This window comes from Taudactylus pleione, unplaced genomic scaffold (genome assembly GCF_031769625.1).
Source record: "Taudactylus pleione unplaced genomic scaffold, aTauple2 ptg000364l, whole genome shotgun sequence".
NCBI classification, from domain to species: domain Eukaryota; kingdom Metazoa; phylum Chordata; class Amphibia; order Anura; family Myobatrachidae; genus Taudactylus; species Taudactylus pleione.
The window spans coordinates 514593-532332 of record NW_028284765.1 but is presented as its reverse complement, the minus strand read 5'-3'; positions in this window follow the sequence as shown (position 1 = coordinate 532332).

Sequence of the window (17740 nt, the reverse complement as noted above, 5' to 3'; positions counted from 1 at the left end):
GGGAAGAAATGTAGTATTGAACAAATAGGAAATCTCTTACCTGAATGTGTTCTTGAATGCTGGCCACTTTAATTTGTAGGCTTTGTTCACCCATTTAAGTAAATGTAAACATAAATTGTTTTTTTTAACAAAAGACCATTATGATTGGGCTTGTGATCCATATTTCTGGATTCTCTCACAACAGCTTATAAGTTTATTCTATTTCTTTATTTTTTCCTTTTATTTTACAAAACTATTCTGCATAATATTAATTACTGTATGTCATTTTGTTATCTTATTTACTATATATTAAGCTTTATGTTTTTTATAATAATCCCTACTTAATAAGTTTCAGCTGTCATATTCTTAATGTAATCATGGTAAGGCATATATTATAAATGTTACAAAACTCTAAAATTGGGTATTATTTGGTTATCATCCTGATTTAAGTTTCATTGTAACTTTTTATAGATCAGGAAATAATTTGCGGCTTAATGTAATAGTGTCAGCTCTTGAAATAAACCTTGGTGGTGGCAGGAGTTAGGAATTAACAGTGTGATGTAAACCATTGCTAGAGAGATCAACAGTGTGATTTAATAATTGCTAGAGGTATCAAATGGATTTGCTGTTATTAACTCTTTGTCACACTAATCACACAGGCTCTGGCAAGACCTGTTTCTGACACATATGGTTTTGAACCATCTCATATTTTTTTTCAACATCATATATTTTATGGGTTTCTATTGTGTCTTATGAAATTATCGGAGATTCAATATAGCTGATATCTAATAGAAATTATTAGATACACAATGTAGTTGATATTTAGAATGTTGCTTACATGCACTCTACTTGTGGTGCTTAAATTATGATTTATCTATCCCATATATTGCTATTTGCAACTGCAATCTATTAAGTATATCAACTTATTTGAATTGTACTTAATAAATTATTGTTGAATATTAATAAATTGACATCTGGTGTGGTGAGAATATTTAGTAATTTTACCTCTGGCTTGGTGGAAATCAACCATTTAATCAAATTTATCTACACAATGGATTTTCAGTTATGTCTATACCTACAGTATGTGTAGGAATTATTTATTCCTGTATATTATGTATTTCAAAATGTCACCAGGATGTGCATTCAACTCTGCTATTGTAAATGTTCCTTTGTGCCACAGCTTTTATTTGCATCTTGTTTGGTTACAGACATGTTATATTCATGTCAGCGGTAGCAACCGTGATGAAGTGTATGGTAGGCAGGGTCAGCCCAGATGAATATGTCACTATGAAACCAGCAGTGTTTAAAATGGAACAGTTCCATGGCAGGACAATGGGTTCAGTTGCAGCCAGGTTAGTGAAAATGTGGAGTCACTATGCTGGCTGGCAAGTATTAAAGTGTTAATAACTGTATGACTACACAGATGATTGAAGTGATTAAAACAGTTTCCTTCATATTATAACATCATATAAGCCAGCCCTTGTGTGTGGTAGCACATAATAAGGTGTTCCTAAAGGTTTTCAATCCAGAAGATCCTACTATATATCAACTTTACTTAATATGTTTTTTTACTTCAAACTAACTTAACTAATAAAATTGCTAAATATTCATAACACATCACTCCAATTCCAAGAAAATCAACAAATATCAGCTGTTAAAGAGAAATACCTCAATTACTATTGTATACATGAGCTCATTATGTAAATCAGCCTGTCTGTTATTGTCTTTCAGCTCCTCACTCTCCCTAGTGCCAACTCCAAGTTGTTCTCAACCTTGGATATTATCATGTTTGAAAAATTAATTTGGCAGGTATTTTTCCTCTGTGCTTAGCAATAACAATTTCAGTAACTTCATAAAAAATAAAATAACATTTTAATTTCTTGCAGACAACACCTGCTTGATAACATTCCATTATAATTAAACAGCTAATGTTAAAAGAAAGCCATCTATACCTGTTCTTCTAATTCAAATCCTATTTCTAAATACTCTTTTATATTGACTTTAAACAAATGTCAACTATACCCCTTTTACACCAGAGGAAAATCCTGGGTTTTTACTGAGTCTACCTGTGTCACAGCTCAGTGTAAACGGGTCCCTGGAAAAAAACCCAGGTCAGGTGACCCGGCAATCTAACCCAGGTAGCTTACAGCATCAGATGGACCTGGGTAATGGTGCAGTGTAAATGGCACAACCTGTGTTAACCCACCTTGGTCATGCCTAAAATGAGCTGATTGGTGGTTGTGGAGCTGTCACCTCCAACTTTTTATGATCTCCCAAGTTTAGCAGGGCAGGCCCAGGTTCAGTGTGAACAGGGCTGACCTGAGAATAACCCAGATCGATGGTGATCTGTAAACAGTGTCTGACCTGGGTCTGAACTGGGTTGGAACCGTGTCTGAAAACCCAGGTCAGAACCTTGTTTTTGGTGGAAAAGAGGTATTACAGTATATACCATGAATTTTATTCATCATAATGTTTATTTTTGCATTGGTCTTTAAATGTCTCCAGAATTACCAACCTCTTGATTTCTGCTCTGGCTTGAAACCAGTTTCCTTCTTACAACAATTTATCAAAAAAAGTTTATTGTATAGAAAATTAAATGTCAAGGTATACACCTGAAAATACCATATTATCTGTATTTTTAGCAATTTAAACTAGATAATAAGAATGTGTATGAGATGTGGCAGACATCATACATTCGCAGCTGCAGTTGTATGGATTCACAGTTCAAATGCAATAGCGATTCTTGCTGAATCAGGCCGACAGTGCATCTCTGGGCATAATACTTCCTAAAATCAGATATTTATTAAAGCATTACAGCATAATTTATGAAAATATTAATCTTACAATTATTATAATAATATGACAACCATTAACATATAAGTTATTACTTATGGAACACTCATGGGACCTTAGATTCTTTATACAGGGATTTATTTTCATATAATTTGGAGCTTTCATGATTTTTAAAGAAACAGTTATTTTATGGACTAATTTCTCCTGTCATTTTCTAAATCTCTCTTTGGGAACATCAACATGTAAAACCAGCTGTTGTAGCTCACAGATACTGTAACATTGTTTCAGCAGATGTGTTTTCTTCACAACATCATGGAGGGCTTGGCAGACCCTGCAATCATGCACGAAAGAGCAATTATACTCATTATTGGATATTATCATATGTGAAAGTTTGTGTCACTGAGCTAACTATTATACCTGATATACCTGTACCAGGAGTCAGCTGCATTTCTGCAGTGCTCCTAGTACAGGTCTTCCTTCCATCCATTGCTTATAATTGGAGATGTGTGCCGACCCCATGTTTTGGTTTTGGATCTGTATCTCCTTGTGTTTTGGATCTGGATTTGGTTTTGCCAAAACCACTGCTTGTGTGTTTTGGTTTTAGATCTTTTATTTTTTTTTCAAAAATTGATAAAATCTGGTAAAATCACATAATTTGGTTGTTCTTTGTTACTACAGTATTATTAACCTCAATAACATAAATTTTCACTTATTTCCAGGAAATTTTGACCACCTCACAGCTCACTTTATTGTTTTCATCTGGTTTAGGACCAATATTTGCACCAAGCTAGCTGGCTGATTAAGCTAAGTGGCAGCATTGGACAGCACAAGCACATGGCAGTTCAACTTCCAACTTGGCACATCAGGAAAGAAATGTTTTTATTATTCAAGAGGCCAGAAGGAGTTGGAGCATGTATGTAGTTGAAGGCAGGTACAGGAATGGTTGATTGGTAGTAAATGTAATAAATGTTTTTGATTCCAAAGCTAATTTATAAAGGAGGATATTCACATCAGTTCTTGCCCCAGAAGAATCCTTGAGCGCTATGCCTGCTGTTGGGAGTTGATCTGTATCACAGAAGGGGACCAGGAAGACTACTAGTAGTGTATTCAAAAACAAATGACTGTTAAACAATCCTTTGCAAAGATTCAACTTTACTAGAAAAGCATTTCCCAACCTGTATAGGGACATTAAAAAATGTAATTAGTGGCCTCAAAAATTTAATTGTACCCACTGTCCACTTAACCACAGATATGTGGACAAGCCAAACAGAGCAAATACAAGAGTTAAGGTTTAAGTCTTACATTGTGTCTTTCTTGAGAATCCTTGAGCACTATGCCTTCTGCTGTTGCTGCTGCTGGGAGTGGATTTTAATCCCAGAAGGGATGAAGACATTGTGTTTTTATTCTCAATGGACCCAGATCTAAGGAGATGCAAAGAGCTGTTGGTAAACAAATTGTCAGTGCATCTGCCGAGAAAAAACTAAACTAAACTAAACTAAACAAAAGTCCAGGAATGATGATGTTCATCCATGCAAGATGACGTTTTGCCTCTTTCTGAGTTCCGTTTTTTTGGAGGGAAAAATCCGAACTCCACGTGCAAACTCGAACCTATCCGAGCCTGCACATCCCTAATATATATATATATATATATATATATATATATATACAAAGCGATAGAATGGCACTCCCACTATAAATATAACAGTGTTAGTGGTAATTTTGGAGAGATGTAATAATGATCACCTACTCAGCTTTAAGAAAGTTTAATATTTATGTCAGGTGGCCTGCCTGCAATAATTCCATAAGCACTATAATTATAATTGTGTGGGTATGCGCTCTCTGTAGTGGATTTATTCAGATGAAATCTCTGGTACAATGCTATGTTTTATGGGAGGAATAGAATATTGATGTCTTGGTTTTCTATTGTACGCTGAATTAACAAGATCACAACAATATTGCTTTCTTTGTTTTTAACTTGTTTCATAGATTGTTTATAACCATGGCAACGGGCCGTGCAGGAGGACGTAATCTGTGGGCGTTCACTGACCGGACCCGGAAGCTGTGGAGCCGTACATGGTGTTTGGTGGTGGGGTATAAGTAAGTGTTAGTTTTTGATATATTTGTATCCTGATGATGATGCAATAAAGGCATCGAAACGTTGATGTAACTCCTGTGCCTGTGTGATTTTTATACCGGAGTGCCGCTGAGACTGGATGTATATATATATATATATAATTAGTGTACACAAGGGTAGAAAGTGAGTGACCAAAGTGCTTAGTACGCAATATTAAACCGACGATAATGAAAGTGCTAGATGTCTTAAACAATTAGATGCAATAAAAATGATAAATAGATAATAGAAGTCCTTATTGACTCACGTATAGTGTTTAGTGAATAAGATAGCTGAATATTTTAGACAGATAAATATGGTGAATATAATAAATATATAGATAAAATTCCTTAATAGCTTACATAAAGTGCTTAGTGATCATATAAGAGATACCCAGGACACCGCATATTGACTGCATGCTGTGCTGATGCCTTTTTGGACTGTCTTGACAATTACCCTCAGGGGTCGAATGATACACCTGTTGAATAAATAAAGCCTTTATTTTACTTATACTGGTGAGTGCCCTCTTTTGGCCCAAGTGACCATAACTTTTTCAATATATATATATATATATATATATATAGGCTGAAGATGTGGTGGTTCCCCGTGAACCATGTGAGGGAGGACTGTGGCCAAGGGAATGGAGGTCCCCTGCAGATTTGGAGATGCTGCGACTTACTATGAACCTGGTGAGGTGTCTGGGCAGGGGATGAGGTCGGGGCTGCAGGAGTTCAGAGAGCCAACTGGCAGAGCGGCCGGGAGGGGGAAATGCCAGAGAGGGAGGTGAGCTGTTGTACTGGTTATGTGGAGGAGAAGAGGTCACAGGTCTGCACTCCCAGCAGTGTTGTTAGCCATTGTTCGTTCTTTGACTAATAAATTGGATGAATTACTGCTGTTCCTTGGCAGGTCAAATGGGTGCATTTCAGGATCTGCTGCCCTGTGTTTCACTAAGACCTGGTTAGATGAACTTATCCATGAAGAACTTTTACAGCTGCTGGGTTTCCACCTGTATAGAGGGGATTGTGTTATGGAATTATCCATGAAAACAAAAGGGGGTGGGATTTGTTTTTATATTAATGAAGGTTGGTGTACAGATGTTGTGGTACTGCAAAAGTCATGTAGCCCTCATTTGGAGTTTATTTTTATTAATTGTAAGCCATTTTATTCTTCATGGGAGCTTGCTTCCATTATCATGGTTGGAATGTATATTCCTCCACAGGCTTGTGTGAGTGAAGCATTGCAGCATTTGGCGGCTTCTATAACTGATATGGAGCATCAATATCCAGATTCTCTGATAATTGTCATGGGAGATTTTAGCAAAGCAAATTTGAGTCAGGAATTACCAAAGTATAGGCAGCACATCAGGTGCCCGACGAGGGATACAAGTATTCTGGATTATTGTTATACTATCTTAAAGGACAGTTATCGTTCCATTCCTAATGCTGCCTTTGGTCTTTCAGATCATTGTCTGGTTCAATTGTTATCTACTTACAGGCAGAAATTTAGATCATTTAAGCCTGTAGCCAAGACAGTGAGGAAATGGACTGATGAAGCAAAGTGGAAGCATCAGGCGTGCTTTGATTGTACTGATTGGAGTGCATTTGAGGCTGCAGCTGTTGACTTAGATGATTTAAAAGACACTGTAACATCTTATATCAGGTTTTGTGAGGATTTGTGTGTCCCAACGAAAACTTTTTGTATTTTTAATAATGATAAACATTGGTTTACTGGTAAGCTCAGGCAGCTTCGTCATGCCAATGAGGAGGCAAACAGAGGTGGGGACAGAACCTTGTATAACCAGGCCAGGAACACTCTGACTAGAGAGATCAGGGCAGCAAAAAAATTTTTGCTGAAAGTACAATTTTCAGCTAATTATCCTCTGTCAGTGTGGAGAGGCCTGCAAGATATTACTAATTACAGGAAGACATCTCCCCACTCTGGTATGAGCCAGGAATTGGCAGATTAATTAAATAATTTTTATTGTAGGTTTGAAAGGCTGGATTTAATGTCTCTCTCTACTTCTGACCATGGTCAATTAGGTGGGTCCTCTGGTATTCCTCCTCCATGTGGTACAGGTAGTTTACCTGTTCTAAAGGTGGAGGAGATTGAAGTGGTTAAACAGTTCAGGTGGTTGAGGACCAGGAAAGCACCTGGCCCAGATGCTGTGTCACCAACTAGCCTGAAGATCTGTGCTGAACAGTTGGCCCCTGTTTTTACAGCTATTTTTAATGCATCTTTGGAATTGTGTGAAGTTCCATTCATTTTTAAGTATGCCACAATTATTCCAGTGCCTAAGAAATCCCCTGTTAATGGTTTTAATGACTACAGACCAGTTGCTCTGACTTTTGTGGTCATGAAAACATTTGAACGATTAGTGTTGACCCATCTGAAGGATACTGTAGGCCCCCTTTTGGACCCTATGCAACTTGCTTATAGGGCAAATAGGTTGGTGGAGGATGCAGTCAATTTAGGGCTGAATTTCATCCTGTAACATCTCGACTTGCAAGGTACATATGCAAGGGTCCTATTTGTTGACTTCAGCTCAGCGTTCAACACAATTGTTCCAGGAAAACTTTACCCTAAGCTAGTTAGTTTGGGGTTCCTGGCCCGATATGTTGCTGGATTATTAATTTTTTAAAGAACAGGAAGCAGCAGGTGAGGTGGGGTAGGTTTACATCTAGTGGTCAAACAATCAGTACAGGGGCCCCTCAAGGATGTGTCCTTTTGCCACTGCTCTTTTCATTGTACACAAATGACTGCACTTCTGATGAGCCATCTGTGAAATTACTGAAATTTTTGGACGATACTACCATTATAGACCTTATTAGGGATTTTGATGAGTCCGCTTACAGGAGAGTGATTGAATTCTGGCCTTTTGGTGTGGTCAGAATAATTTGGAGCTAAATCCACAGAAAACATAGGAAATGATAGTGGACTTTAGGAGACAGCCACCTGTGATGTCTCCTGTTGTCATACAGTGGTGTCTGTGGTGGACTCCTTTAGGTTTTTGGGATCAGTGACGACACGAGACCTAAAATGGGGAAGTAATGTGGACTACATCTGAAGACGGCCCAGCAGAGGCTGTATTTCTTGCATCAGCTTAGGAAGTTTAATTTGCCACAAGTATTGTTAGTCCATTTTTATTCAACAATAATCCAGTCTGTTCTTTGTACATCATTTATTGCTTGGTTCGGCTCTATTCCAGAATGGGAGAAGAACAGACTACAGAGAGTGGTTAGGGCTGTGGAAAAAAATATTGGTATTGATCTCCCCCCTATTCAAGAGCTATATTTAGCCAGGATTAGTAGGCGAGCTGGTAACATTGTGGCAGATCATGCACATCCAGGCCATCATCTGTTTCAAATGTTACCCTCTGGTAGGTGGTATAGTTCACAGTGGGTGAGAACTTCCAGACATCTAAACAGTTTTTTTCCACAGGCTGTTATTGTGTTAAATAGATGAAGGTATAGGGTGGTAGGGGCTGGCATTGTGGTATGATTGATTGGCATTGTTGTTGTGAGTTCTATGCGAGTGTGCTATTCTGGAATTAATTCCTTGTATATTTATGTATTTATGTATACTTGGCCAATAAAGTGAATTGAATATAATATGTTGTGGGGGGTTTTTTGGATTGATATTGATATTATTAATTTCACTTTTATTTTTTTAAAACTGGGGGAGAGCACCCCTGAATGAGGCAGAAGCCCTTTGATAAGCAACACAGAGAGCACCTTTTTTTGATGGACAACAAATCACCCCTGCCGAGTGCGGACAGACCACCTGCAGGATCACAAATATGTGGACGATAAACTGCAGTAGTGTCATCGTACAATAATAGTACAGCTGACTTGCTAACGCACACACACATACTATACACACACAAAAAATAGCACTTTTACACTGGGGAATAGAACCCCTGAATGAGGCAGCAGCCCCTTGATGAACAACACAGTCAGCACCTTTTTTTTATGGACAACAAAGTACCCCTGTGAGTAAAGAGAGACAACCTGCAGAGTCACTAAATATGTGGATGATAAACTGCGGTTGCGTCTGTGTCACCATACAATAACAGCTCAGTTAAGTTGCTAATGCATGCACACAAAAAAACACTTTTATTTATTTTTTAACTGGGGAGAGCACCTATAATTGACAGAGCACCCCCCCTGGATAACACAGCACCCCTTTATGGACTGCAGCCCTAGCGTGATGGCCAGTACAATAACACAGCAGCAGCCACAGTTCATTGACAGGACAAGTGACACAGCAGCTGCAGCATCCACTGAAGGAAGCCCCCCTTTATATACTGCAGCCTAAGCCCCTTTATGGACAACACAGCAGCAGCCTTCTCGCCAAGACCCTGACTGAACACACACACTGAGTGACTGACAGTGACTGACTATGTCTGCTAGCTTCTCTCTCTACACCCGGAGTGAAAATGGTGCTGATCGTGGGAACCTTTATATAAGGATGATGTTTTGCCTCATTTCGAGATCCGAGTCACACAGGAAAGCCAGAGCCTAGCTCAGTTATTGCCTCAGATCTGGAAGTTTTGGTGGCTCTGGTTCTCAGAGAACCAGACCTGCTCATCTCTTTACTTATAATTCAGCTTCTTCTCAGTATATCATATAGGATCACACAACCACCTCCCCAAAGTCCAACTGCAGAGTTGACAACATTCCTCCACCTGCCCTTCTCCCACCTTGTACATTGCTTTATTATGCACCCCAGGAATTCCTCCAACTGCTCCTCTTCCATTATGTGCATTTGCTTTATTATGCACCCCAGGCATTACTCCAACTGCTCCTCATCCATTATGTGCATTTGCTTTATTATGCACCCCTGGCATTCCTCCAACTGCTCCTCATCCATTATGTACATTGCTTTATTATGCACCCCAGGCATTCCTCCAACTGCTCCTCTTCCATTATATGCATTTGCTATATTATGCACCCCAGGCATTCCTCCAACTGCTCCTCATCCATTATGTGCATTGCTTTATTATGCACCCAAGGCATTCATCCAACTGCTCCTCATCCATTATATGCATTGCTTTATTATGCACCCCAGACATTCCTCCAACTGCTCCTCATCCATTAGATGCATTGCTTTATTATGCACCCCAGGCATTCCTCCAATTGCTCATCCATTATGTTCATTGCTTTATAATGCACCCCAGGCATTCCTCCAACTGCTCCTCTTCCATTATGTGCATTGCTTTATTATGCACCCCAGGCATTCCTCCAACTGCTCCTCATCCATTATGTACATTGCTTTATTATGCAGCCCAGGCATTCCTCCAACTGCTCCTCTTCCATTATGTGCATTTGCTTTATTATGAACCCCAGGCATTCCTCCAACTGCTCCTCATCCATTATATGCATTGCTTTATTATGCACCCCAGGTATTCCTCCAACTGCTCCTCATCCATTATGTGCATTGCTTTATACTTCACCCCAGGAATTCCTACAACTGCTCCTCTCCCATTATGTGCATTGCTGTATTATACATCCCAGGCATTCCTCCAACTGCTACTCATCCATTATGTGCATTTGCTTTATTATGCACCCCAGGCATTACTCCAACTGCTCCTCATCCATTATGTGCATTTGCTTTATTATGCACCCCAGGCATTCCTCCAACTGCTCCTCATCCATTATGTGCATTGCTTTATTATACACCCCAGGCATTCCTCCAACTGCTCCTCATCCATTATATGCATTGCTTTATTATGCACTCCAGGCATTCCTCCAACTGCTCCTCTTCCATTATATGCATTTGCTTTATTATGCACCCCAGGCATTCCTCCAACTGCTCCTCTTCCATTATGTGCATTTGCTTTATTATGCACCCCAGGCATTCCTCCAACTGCTCCTCATCCATTATATGCATTGCTTTATTATGCACCCCAGGCATTCATCCAACTGCTCCTCATCCATTATATGCATTGCTTTATTATGCACCCCAGACATTCCTCCAACTGCTCCTCTTCCATTATGTGCATTGCTTTATTATGCACCCCAGGCATTCCTCCAACTGCTCCTCTTCCATTATGTGCATTTGCTTTATTATGCACCCCAGGCATTCCTCCAACTGCTCCTCATCCATTATATGCATTGCTTTATTATGCACCCCAGGCATTCCTCCAACTGCTCCTCATCCATAATGTGCACTGCTTTATTATGCACCCCAGGCATTCCTCCAACTGCTCCTCATCCATTATATGCATTGCTTTATTATGCACCCCTGGCATTCCTCCAACTGCTCCTCATCCATTATGTGCATTGCTTTATTATGCACCCCAGGCATTCCTCCAACTGTTCCTCTCCCATTATGTGCATTGCTTAATTATGCACCCCAGGCATTCCTCCAACTGCTCCTCGCCCATTATGTGCATTGCTGTATTATGCATCCCAGGCATTCCTCCAACTGCCCCTCTTCCATTATGTGCATTGCTTTATACTGCACCGCAGGTATTCCTCCAACTGCTCCTCTTCCATTATGTGCATTGCTGTATTATGCATCCCAGGCATTCCTCCAACTGCTCCTCTTCCATTTTGTGCATTTGCTTTATTATGCACCCCAGGCATTCCTCCAACTGCTCCTCTTCCATTATGTGCATTGCTTTATTATACACCCCAGGCATTCCTCCACCTGCTCCTCTTCCATTATGTGCATTGCTTTATTATGCAGCCCTGGCATTCCTCCAACTGCCTCTCTTCCACTCTGTGCATTGCTTTATTTTGCACCCCAGGCATTCCTCCAACTGCTTCTCTTCCATTATATGCATTGCTTTATTATGCACCCCAGGCATTCCTCCATCTGCTCCTCTTCCATTATGTGCATTGCTGTATTATGCACCCCAGGCATTCCTCCAACTGCTCCTCTTCCATTATGTGCATTCCTGTATTATGCACCCCAGGCATTCCTCCAACTGCCCCTCTTCCATTATGTGCATTGCTTTATAATGCACCCCTGGCATTCCTCCAACTGCTCCTCTTCCATTATGTGCATTGCTGTATTATGCACCCCAGGCATTCCTCCAACTGCTCCTCTTCCACTATGTGCATTGCTGTATTATGCACCCCAGGCATTCCTCCAACTGCTCCTCTTCCATTATGTGCATTGCTGTATCATGCACCCCAGACATTCCTCCAACTGCTCCTCTTCCATTGTGTGCATTGCTTCATTATGCACCCCAGGCATTCCTCCAACTGCTCCTCTTCCATTATGTGCATTGCTGCTATATGCACCCCAGGCATTCATCCAACTGCTCCTCTACCATTATGTGCATTGCTGTATTATGCATCCCAGGCATTACTCCAACTGCTCCTCTTCCATTATGTGCATTGCTTTATACTGCACCCCAGGCATTCCTCCAACTGCTCCTCTCCCATTATGTGCATTGCTGTATTATGTACCCCAGGCATTCCTCCAACTGCTCCTCTCCCATTATGTGCATTTGCTTTATTATGCACCCCAGGCATTACTCCAACTGCTCCTCATCCATTATGTGCATTTGCTTTATTATGCACCCCAGGCTTTCCTCCAACTGCTCCTCTTCCACTATGTGCATTGCTGTATTATGCACCCCAGGCATTCCTCCAACTGCTCCTCTTCCATTATGTGCATTGCTGTATCATGCACCCCAGGCATTCCTCCAACTGCTCCTCTTCCATTGTGTGCACTGCTTCATTATGCACCCCAGGCATTCCTCCAACTGCTCCTCTTCCATTATGTGCATTGCTGCTATATGCACCCCAGGCATTCATCCAACTGCTCCTCTACCATTATGTGCATTGCTGTATTATGCATCCCAGGCATTACTCCAACTGCTCCTCTTCCATTATGTGCATTGCTTTATACTGCACCCCAGGCATTCCTCCAACTGCTCCTCTCCCATTATGTGCATTGCTGTATTATGTACCCCAGGCATTCCTCCAACTGCTCCTCTCCCATTATGTGCATTTGCTTTATTATGCACCCCAGGCATTACTCCAACTGCTCCTCATCCATTATGTGCATTTGCTTTATTATGCACCCCAGGCTTTCCTCCAACTGCTCCTCATCCATTATATGCATTGCTTTATTATGCACCCCAGGCATTCCTCCAACTGCTCCTCATCCATTATGTGCATTGCTTTATTATGCACCCCAGGCATTCCTCCAACTGTTCCTCTCCCATTATGTGCATTGCTTAATTATGCACCCCAGGCATTCCTCCAACTGCTCCTCGCCCATTATGTGCATTGCTGTATTATGCATCCCAGGCATTCCTCCAACTGCCCCTCTTCCATTATGTGCATTGCTTTATACTGCACCGCAGGTATTCCTCCAACTGCTCATCATCCATTATGTGCTTTGCTTTATTATGCACCCCATGCGTTCCTCCAACTGCTCCTCTTCCATTATGTGCATTGCTGTATTATGCATCCCAGGCATTCCTCCAACTGCTCCTCTTCCATTATGTGCATTTGCTTTATTATGCACCCCAGGCATTCCTCCAACTGCTCCTCTTCCATTATGTGCATTGCTTTATTATGCTCCCCAGGCATTCCTCCAACTGCTCCTCTTCCATTATGTGCATTGCTTTATTTTGCACCCCAGGCATTCCTCCAACTGCTCCTCTTCCATTATGTGCATTGCTTTATTATGCACCCCAGGCTTTCCTCAAACTGCTCCTCTTCCATTATGTGCATTGCTGTATTATGCATCCCAGGCATTCCTCCAACTGCTCCTCTTCCATTTTGTGCATTTGCTTTATTATGCACCCCAGGCATTCCTCCAACAGCTCCTCTTCCATTATGTGCATTGCTTTATTATACACCCCAGGCATTCCTCCACCTACTCCTCTTCCATTATGTGCATTGCTTTATTATGCAGCCCTGGCATTCCTCCAACTGCCTCTCTTCCACTATGTGCATTGCTTTATTTTGCACCCCAGGCATTCCTCCAACTGCTCCTCTTCCATTATATGCATTGCTTTATTATGCACCCCAGGCATTCCTCCATCTGCTCCTCTTCCATTATGTGCATTGCTGTATTATGCACCCCAGGCATTCCTCCAACTGCTCCTCTTCCATTATGTGCATTCCTGTATTATGCACCCCAGGCATTCCTCCAACTGCCCCTCTTCCATTATGTGCATTGCTTTATAATGCACCCCTGGCATTCCTCCAACTGCTCCTCTTCCATTATGTGCATTCCTGTATTATGCACCCCAGGCATTCCTCCAACTGCCCCTCTTCCATTATGTGCATTGCTGTATCATGCACCCCAGGCATTCCTCCAACTGCTCCTCTTCCATTGTGTGCATTGCTTCATTATGCACCCCAGGCATTCCTCCAACTGCTCCTCTTCCATTATGTGCATTGCTGCTATATGCACCCCAGGCATTCATGCAACTGCTCCTCTACCATTATGTGCATTGCTGTATTATGCATCCCAGGCATTACTCCAACTGCTCCTCTTCCATTATGTGCATTGCTTTATACTGCACCCCAGACATTCCTCCAACTGCTCCTCTCCCATTATGTGCATTGCTGTATTATGTACCCCAGGCATTCCTCCAACTGCTCCTCGCCCATTATGTGCATTGCTGTATTATGCATCCCAGGCATTCCTCCAACTGCTCCTCTTCCATTATGTGCATTGCTTTATACTGCACCGCAGGTATTCCTCTAACTGCTCATCATCCATTATGTGCATTGCTTTATTATGCTCCCCATGCGTTCCTCCAACTACTCCTCTTCCATTATGTGCATTGCTGTATTATGCATCCCAGGCATTCCTCCAACTGCTCCTCTTCCATTATGTGCATTTGCTTTATTATGCACCCCAGGCATTCCTCCAACTGCTCCTCTTCCATTATGTGCATTGCTTTATTATGCTCCCCAGGCATTCCTCCAACTGCTCCTCTTCCATTATGTGCATTGCTTTATTTTGCACCCCAGGCATTCCTCCAACTGCTCCTCTTCCATTATGTGCATTGCTTTATTATGCACCCCAGGCATTCCTCCAACTGCTCCTGTTCCATTATGTGCATTGCTGTATTATGCATCCCAGGCATTCCTCCAACTGCTCCTCTTCCATTATGTGCATTTGCTTTATTATGCACCCCAGGCATTCCTCCAACTGCTCCTCTTCCATTATGTGCATTGCTTTATTATACACCCCAGTCATTCCTCCACCTGCTCCTCTTCCATTATGTGCATTGCTTTATTATGCAGCCCAGGCATTCCTCCAACTGCCTCTCTTCCACTATGTGCATTGCTTTATTATGCACCCCAGGAATTCCTCCAACTGCTCCTCTTCCATTATATGCATTGCTTTATTATGCACCCCAGGCATTCCTCCAACTGCTCCTCTTCCATTATGTGCATTGCTGTATTATGCACCCCAGGCATTCCTCCAACTGCTCCTCTTCCATTATATGCATTGCTTTATTATGCACTCCAGGCATTCCTCCAACTGCTCCTCATCCATTATATGCATTGCTTTATTATGCACCCCAGGCATTCATCCAACTGCTCCTCATCCATTATGTGCATTGCTGTATTATGCACCCCAGGTATTCCTCCAACTGCTCCTCTTCCATTATGTGCATTGCTGTATTATGCATCCCAGGCATTCCTCCAACTGCTCCTCTTCCATTATGTGCATTTGCTTTATTATGCACCCCAGGCATTCCTCCAACTGCTCCTCTTCCATTATGTGCATTGCTTTATTATACACCCCAGTCATTCCTCCACCTGCTCCCCTTCCATTATGTGCATTGCTTTATTATGCAGCCCAGGCATTCCTCCAACTGCCTCTCTTCCACTATGTGCATTGCTTTATTATGCACCCCAGGAATTCCTCCAACTGCTCCTCTTACATTATATGCATTGCTTTATTATGCACCCCAGGCATTCCTCCAACTGCTCCTCTTCCATTATGTGCATTGCTGTATTATGCACCCCAGGCATTCCTCCAACTGCCTCTCTTCCATTATGTGCATTGCTTTATTATGCACCCCAGGCATTCCTCCAACTGCCTCTCTTCCATTATGTGCATTGCTTTATTATGCACCCCTGGCTTACCACCAACTGCTCCTCTTCCATTATGTGCATTGCTGTATTATGCACCCCAGGCATTTCTCCAACTGCTCCTCTTCCACTATGTGCATTGCTTTATTATGCACCCCAGGCATTCCTCCAACTGCTCCTCTTCCATTATGTGCATTGCTGTATTATGCACCCCAGGCATTCCTCCAACTGCTCCTCTTCCATTGTGTGCATTGCTTCATTATGCACCCCAGGCATTCCTCCAACTGCTCCTCTTCCATTATGTGCATTGCTGTTTTATGCACCCCAGGTATTCATCCAACTGCTCCTCTACCATTATGTACATTGCTGTATTATGCATCCCAGGCATTCCTCCAACTGCTCCTCTTCCATTATGTGCATTGCCTTATACTGCACCCCAGGCATTCCTCCAACTGCTCCTCTCCCATTATGTGCATTGCTGTATTATGCACCCCAGGCATTCCTCCAACTGCTCCTCTTCCATTATGTGTATTGCTTAATTATGCACCCCAGGCATTCCTCCAACTGCTCCTCTTCCATTATTTGCATTGCTGCACTATGCATCCCAGGCATTCCTCCAACTGCTCCTCTTCCATTATGTGCATTGCTTTATTATGCACCCCAGGCATTCCTCCAACTGCTCCTCTTCCATTGTGTGCATTGCTGTATTATGCACCCCAGGTATTCCTCCAACTGCTCCTCTTCCATTATGTGCATTGCTTTATACTGCACCCCAGGCATTACTTTAACTGCTCCTCTTCCATTATGTGCATTTCTTTTTTAAGCACCACAGGCATTCCTCCACCTGCTCCTCTACCATTATGTGCATTGCTTTATTATGCAGCCCAGGCATTCCTCCAACTGCCTCTCTTCCACTATGTGCATTGCTTTATTATGCACCCCAGGCATTCCTCCAACTGCTCCTCATCCATTATGTACATTGCTTTATTATGCACCCCAGGCATTCCTCCAACTGCTCCTCTTCCATTATGTGCATTTGCTTTATTATGAACCTCTGGCATTCCTCCAACTGCTCCTCATCCATTATATGCATTGCTTTATTATGCACCCCAGGCATTCCTCCAACTGCTCCTCATCCATTATGTGCATTGCTTTAAACTTCACCCCAGGAATTCCTACAACTGCTCCTCTCCCATTATGTGCATTGCTGTATTATGCATCCCAGGCATTCCTCCAACTGCTACTCATCCATTATGTGCATTTGCTTTATTATGCACCCCAGGCATTACTCCAACTGCTCCTCATCCATTATGTGCATTTGCTTTATTATGCTCCCCAGGCATTTCTCCAACTGCTCCTCATCCATTATGTGCATTGCTTTATTAAGCACCCCAGGCATTCCTCCAACTCCTCCTCATCCATTATATGCATTGCTTTATTATGCACACCAGGCATTCCTCCAACTGCTCCTCTTCCATTATATGCATTTGCTTTATTATGCACCCCAGGCATTCCTCCAACTGCTCCTCTTCCATTATGTGCATTTGCTTTATTATGCACCCCAGGCATTCCTCCAACTGCTCCTCATCCATTATATGCATTGCTTTATTATGCACCCCAGGCATTCATCCAACTGCTCCTCATCCATTATGTGCATTGCTGTATTATGCACCCCAGGTATTCCTCCAACTGCTCCTCTTCCATTATGTGCATTGCTGTATTATGCATCCCAGGCATTCCTCCAACTGCTCCTCTTCCATTATGTGCATTTGCTTTATTATGCACCCCAGGCATTCCTCCAACTGCTCCTCTTCCATTATGTGCATTGCTTTCT